The following is a 6841-nucleotide window of genomic DNA, read 5'->3' on the forward strand; positions in this document are numbered from 1 at the left end:
ACCGGGTGTTCGGTGAATCTCCTCATCTTGACCAGGCTCTCTAATGAGCACACAGACAGAGACATCCAGCACACAGCCTGGTAGCCTGAACCTGTGTAACAGAGAGGGTTCACAGCCCTCAGTTTGTGTGCTCTGCTCCTGCAGACATGGGAGGCCCACACAGGCAGGGGTTGTCTGCCCTCCATGTCCTCCAGCAGGCCTGTCCCGCAGCCCCAGCCAGCCCCTGCGAGTGAGAGATATGTGGCGGGGAGCCATCTCTCTGCTCTCTTGCAGGCCTCTGATGAACTGAAGATGGCCTGATACACAAGGTATGGGGGGCTTTCCTTGTACATGGTGACTGTGTTTCAGCTTTCTTGAGCCAGCTCCCGGTAAGAGGCAACGAACTGCTTTTAAATGTTTTCTCTCGGTTTTTTGGCTTCCCAGGAGTGCAGCCTGTGGCTGGAGAGTTGGTAAAGCATGAGCTGGCTTTCAGGGCTTTCGGCTAACTAGCATCCTCTCCCTGTGAAGCCAATCCAACTTGCTTGAACTTCACAAAATAAAGAGGTTTCTTCAGGTGACAATAATAAAGTATTTTTGTACTTTATAGCATGTATTTCTCCTCTCTGGACTTCCAACCCTTGGGGAAGGGGTTTATTCCCATAATTATTTCCTTTCTTGTCCCCTCTGTTTCACACAGCACAGCACTTGAGGGGCCCATGCCTGGTGCATGTCAGAAAATTGTTAGTTTCTATAGAGAGAGCCAGGGTTCAAGGACACAAGCCTAGTAGGGTTATTGCATGAAGAATTTCTATTGGTTTATAAGAACACAGAGCAAGGTAGATGACAAAGATATTAAAGAGGTGATGCAGGAAAGACTGGGTGCTTGATGCACTGATGTTCATCTTGCATTTGGTTGAACAGGGAACAGCTGCTCCTGGAGGAACATTTTCTGAAGCAATCACTGTTCTGAGGAGGAAAGGAAATCATCCACTCCTACTTCACCATAGCTGCAAGGTAAGAAATACATTAAAAAATGATATTTTAAAATTCCCAGATAGGGAGTAGAGGTGGTTTTGTTGCAGAGAGCAGGGAAATCTGGTCCAGAGTAGCCTACAGGCATTAAGAAGAGGTATAGATGTCATGAACTCCCACAAACTACTTCTTTCTTAGGATTGCCTTGTGTGGCATTGTTAGGACCCCTGAACCAGTGTGCAGTGTCTTTTGTACAGGAGTTTGACTCAGCAGGAGAATGATGGCCACAGTGGACAAGACTAGTGTGGCCATCTATGTGTCCTGCCAAGTGGATCGTTTGGTCCCTACATTGCAAAGACTCCTTCTTGTGATCAGAAGATCACAACTGCAGCCCTGCAGTGTGGATGGGGTAAAAATGTGGGTCTTGCCTACATCCCCAGCAGAGCCCAGAGGTGAACACAGCCACTTCTCTTCTCTGACTTTTCTATAGACTTCCACAGTTATTGCAGACTTCCTGATTATGTTTTCTTGCCCAAGCCCAGGGGAAGTCAGTTCTGAAATTCCCATTGGCACCTCAGGCTGTTTACCACTAGTTCTACAGCTTACCTCTCCTCATGGCCCTGCAGTCACAGCCCTGCAGTCTTCCACAGATGGAAAGACAGAGTCATATGGTGTAGTAATGAGTCTTTATATGTCCTAATTGTATGGGAGTGGACAGGAGGGGAGAACAAATTATTTTCAGCCTAAAAGAGGCTGAAACTGGGTACTAGCAAGAATGAGCTTATGAGAATAAAGTAAGAATATAGAATATTGCTTACTGAAATAATTTATGGCAATGAATAGGTGAAAAATAGGTTGAATTTTCATTGTGAGGAAGTTGTGTCCTTGTTGGATTTCTTCAAGATAGGTCTGGTCACCTTTCAGCATATTTTGGAGTTAGAGAATGCAGAAGACTTTTAATTATAAGACTTGAGATCTCTCCCAATATTTTTATTATTCATCATGGTCTTCTTGGGTCACTCATAATTTTGTCTTTCATGTAGGCTATTTTGTGTTATTTTACAAGAAAACCTAAGGAAGATCCTTAGGTTCCATCCTCCACTGGAAGTCTGTCTTCTTTCCCCACTTCAATCTATTTGGATGGAAGCCAGACTGGGTTGCATCTGTAATCAAAGATCCTAAATTAATCAGTGTATCAAAACATGCTGGGACATCCATGTATTGCAGCCTTCTCAGACCTACCATTTCATTCTCTTCTGGGCTGTCTCACACTCCTTGAGAAAGACAAGTACAGCTCAGAAAAGGGTTTGGGAAGGAGTGTGAGGCAACGTTTTCTTGACTTTCTTAGTTTCTTGTCTTAGCAATTTCCAAAACTGCATGTTCATTCTGCTTCCTCATGTTTCCCACAGTTTTTTTTGCAAGTAATGGATACTGTTTCTAAGCCAGGGGTATACCATGGAAAGATTCATCTTTTATTGTGTGAGAGGATGCATAATTCTTAATCACTTGTTTTGACATGCGGAAACAAATGAAAGAGTTAAATAAGAGAAAGAAAGTTTGCATAAGAAAGTAGATTGTAGCAGTGCCCTAGGCAACCCAGTACAGATCTCAGCACAAGGGCAGGCCACAGGAAAATGATAATTTGGGCAAATATGGTAGGACCCAGAGTTGCAGACATTTTTTTCATCCTTATCCACTTATCCCGCTGCTCTCCACCCATCTAGCATCTGTAAGTTCTCTGACTCCCTGGGAACAGTGGCAATCTTTTCTGGCATTGGAGTATGGCAGGCAGGAGCTCTTAGTGCTGAGTTTACTTGATGGTCTTAGATGGAAGCATCTGGCAGTTTATTCTTGGTCTGATTGTTGCTTCCTGGGAAAACTAGAGGGACTTTGCAGACAAAAGGGGCCAATATCTTTATAGCTACACACATCACAGGAGCAAGAATTGTGTACCAGAGCTCAGTGTACAAGATCACTTTTTGCAGTTATCCTACGCCAGGTGATTGCATCTGTTACTGGTCATATAGAGAATCTGCAAATATATGTAACCTGAGGTTTGGCAAGCTAATAGGCTTGGCAGATATGTGCACATTCTCACCTGTGAATCTTAGCTCAGCTCTCAAGAGTGACTGCAGTGGTACAGTACAGGCCAGATTCTGATCTCATTTACACCCATGCCAATGCAGAGCAACTCCACTGATGTCAAAATGTAGGTCTAAAAGCTGTCTGCCTGTGGCCTGAGCTGGAGTTTCATTTATGTCCAGCATGAGAAAAAGTTGCATCTAAACTGCTTCCTACAGGGGGCTGGGCATGAAAAACCAGAATAATTAGACAATTGTGAACCAAAGCACAGGCACAGTTTTGGACTGTTTTCTGAACTGGGATAATGTAGTAAATTTATAACTATTCCTTTGCTGGTGGCTGGTTTTGTTTTGTTAATGCCAAAATATCCATAGTAAAGTTTTGCTGGTTCTGATGGTAGGTGGGATGCTCTTTTCAACATTTGCTCATGAGACTTCTGATCTGTGAATGTAGAATACACAGCAACATCATCAGAGGTGGTAAGTCACACGTTATCCAAGACTCTCTCTTCCAAACATAAGGGAGAGTTTCTGGTTTTGCAACAAATTGCCCAATATCAAAGTTAGACTTTCATTTAGTTTCTCAGGGTGTTAACTACTCCAGCTTTGACTCACTCGTATTTTAGCAAAGCGGGTCAAAGAGACTTTATATTATGATATATTACACAGCTATTGATACCTTCCAGAATCTTCTGATTTGATCCCCTCAGTCTGGACTGAGATTGAAGATCTGCACAAGTGTTGTTTATGTGTAGAGACAGTAGATGCAGCTTTGTATTAAATTGAAGAAGGGGCTGGAGAAGGGCAAATGGAGAATGGAAGAAATAGGAGGAGTGTGGAGAAAAGTTTAAAAGTAAGATGAAGACAAGGAGTTAGAAGACTCATCAGGGTCAGACAGAATCTGATAAACTTTGACAAAAGCCTCAAGATACTTGGAGGTGTTTTCTAAACCTTCCAACCTTGCAACATTCTCCCATCATAGTCTGGAGGTGAAGTGATTTATGAATATACATGCTTACACTGTTCTCTGTGATCATCTTGATAAGGTAAATATATCACCCAGCAGGAAGCTACACTACACAATAGTCTCCTTCCTGAGAGAGAAATTCAGTGTTGTGGGCCCCAGCTATCCCTTTCTGACATACGCAGGGCGTGCAGTTTAGTTCTTCATTAAAAAATGTCCCATTGAGATGTTTAAACATAGATCTCCCTGTAAGGGTGAATGCTTTGAATTGCCCTCCATCCAATTCCTCTCCATTTAATTGGTATAAAGCAGCTTCCCCTTGGCTACTTCCTCCCCTGAAATTACATAAGTAGCCTCACTGGAAAGGCATAGGTAAATATTTCACACTGCACATCATGGATTAGGAGCACAGCTCCCATTAACTGGAGCTGGAATCACTCAGCTGTTTTTCCCCTCACACTGTGTTAGAAATGTACCCTACAGGATGGAGAGACTGGGCTCCCAAGTGCCACCTTATGAAGAAGGTGCGGAACACTTTCATTTAATACTGCATGTGTTTCCATTAGCAGAGTCAATTGCTCTCTGTCCTCAGTTTTAAGACTCCCTGTTTGTCTCTATTACAGCTCTGTTTCCACATGCCTGCCAATCCTCCTTAGTCCTTCCATCTGAGCCTGCAAACTTTTGATGATACAACACCCCAGCATCTTGACTTTAATTTGATTTAAAATTTGTGATTGCAATTATGGACTGAGCATTTCTATGGGCTTACTGCTGCATAGGAAAGCTTTTATGCCCAAGGTATTGTCAGTTTGGGGTGTCAGCTTAAGGGAAGTCAGTAGAGCAGAGGCCTGAGTATCCTGAAACCTGTGATTTTATATCACATGGGGAAACAAATGTGACTGCTACTTTGATTCACACAGCAACTGTCCATACTAGCATGACTCCTTCAGGGTGGAAAATTTATGTATCTGTGTAAATACTAAGCAAAAACCCAGAAGATATTCATCACATATGTAAAAATAGAGCTGTGGTTAATATAGTGTACCCTGTGGTCTGTTACTACTCTGGGAAATGGTGTCTCTGCTGTTTGCATGGCTATGATGTATCTACTTGTGAGATACCAGCATTCCTCCTTTACAATTACATTGCTTGAAGCCACTACACTTTGTTTTTACCACACTCTTCCTTGCCTAGGAAATTTACAAAGAAAACGGCCTGTTCCAAGTAGTCTGGGCAGGCGAGGCCATGTCATGGCAGCTAGTAAGAAAATTAAATTTCCACTTATGAAAAAGTTAAAGGTTTTAAAAAAATCTAATTCAAAATTTTAATTGTCAAAAAAGTAAAATTTCATTTTTATTTGACATTATTAAAATAAAAATATGCATTGAAGAGTTGTACCTAAAATTGTAAAATTCTACAATGGTTTAAATAACCTGAGTGCTTCGCTTTACATTTTGAGCTCCTTTAGAAATCACAGATTAGACTTAATATTTGTATGAATGTGTGAAGGTAAAAAAAATTAATCAAAATTAGGAAAAACATTAGAAAAACATTTTTACTTAAACAGTGTGATGTTTGTCAACTTTATCAAACAGCAACAGTGAGTTGCTGTTTTTTCCCCCCAAAATTTAAATGAAATAAGCCTACTCTTCAAAGACATTTTGACTTTTTTTAAATCAAATTCCTTAACAGAAATGTCTATTAGTTATTTTCACCAGTTTGATCCAGATCACAGCTGCTATGAAATTCTATATATGGACCACTTTCAACACAAAAATCTTTGCTACCGCCTTGCTGATCTGTCTTTTGTTTTGAGTTCTTTGCTAATAAGTAATGAAAATGTTACAGCCTTACAGCTTGTTTTGTGGTTGCAATTACGTAATCATTATTAATGAAGCAACAATGTCAAAACTGTGTGAAACCGAACTCACATTTAAGCACTTACAATAAACAGATATAAAACAACAGATGTCTCAGTTTTTGTTCTCCAATGATTTCATCCCTTGTTAAAAATAAATGTCTGGTTTAAAAAAGAAAAGGGCTTTTCTCAACTCTTACAAATTAATTGAATCCAGAGCCTGGTAATACAACTAAAGAGCTCTCTTTTTCTATTTTTTTTCCTCCCAAAATTTGTTTGTGAGGATATTGCTATTCAGTAAGTGATAAATTCACTTCAAAGCAATCCAGAAATCTAGGCAGTCAATGGTGTAATGGTCATCTGTCCCAGCTGAAGTGTTAGCCCCTGATAGCAATCAGAGATGTAGCCAGATTGCTAGGCTTGCCTCATGGCTTGAACACTCTGAAAAGATTTTACGACAGAGATGGTTTCTGTCCCCAGTTTTGGTTCAGACAGTTGATACTGGTTAGTCACAAATGGTTCAGGTTTCAGTCAGAATTTGTCAGTAGGGGCAGGGAGGTCTCTAGATCTGGGGAACCTCAGAAAACCAGCGTTTGGTTTTATGTAAACATCAAAAGTCCAGATGCTTATTTGAACCATCCACATCTGTTGAGTCTGCAAAACTCGGTTGGATATTTAGCTGGGATAGGTTTCCCTGCAAGATTTCATAGACCTCACAGCTGAACTTGTGGCCAGAAATACCAGAGCTTCTTTTGGTATTTAAGTACTTTTTATTCCAGTGTTAACTGGGAATGTGCTACATTTAATGAGTGGGGAAGATATGCAAAAATTTAAAAACTTTGCAAAAATCCAGATCTAGTGAACAGACACTGTGAAAAAAATACTTACTAGGAAATGAAATCTCCAGTAACAATTTGTGAAGAAAAACAAAAATATATTTGATTTTGGATATTTTGATTTATCTGAAATTAAAACTCAATGTACTCT

At 40.6% G+C, this 6841-nt stretch overlaps 1 long non-coding RNA gene across 2 annotated transcripts in view; it reads left to right on the plus strand.

Moving 5' to 3' along the window:
• Nucleotides 1-885: 885 nt before the first annotated feature.
• LOC108446355 overlaps nucleotides 886-6841 on the plus strand; it is a 12255-nt gene continuing 6299 nt past the window's right edge. The window contains exons 1-3 of one of the 2 annotated variants that reach the window (XR_001861524.1): nucleotides 886-993; nucleotides 3434-3512; nucleotides 4620-5269. This is a non-coding gene — a long non-coding RNA (uncharacterized LOC108446355). Of the gene's footprint in view, nucleotides 994-3433; nucleotides 3513-4619; nucleotides 5270-6841 lie in introns of those variants that run through there. The other variant, XR_001861523.1, reaches the window with a different exon arrangement.

Source organism: Corvus brachyrhynchos, unplaced genomic scaffold (genome assembly GCF_000691975.1).
Source record: "Corvus brachyrhynchos isolate BGI_N302 unplaced genomic scaffold, ASM69197v1 scaffold194, whole genome shotgun sequence".
Classification (NCBI taxonomy): Eukaryota; Metazoa; Chordata; class Aves; order Passeriformes; family Corvidae; genus Corvus; species Corvus brachyrhynchos.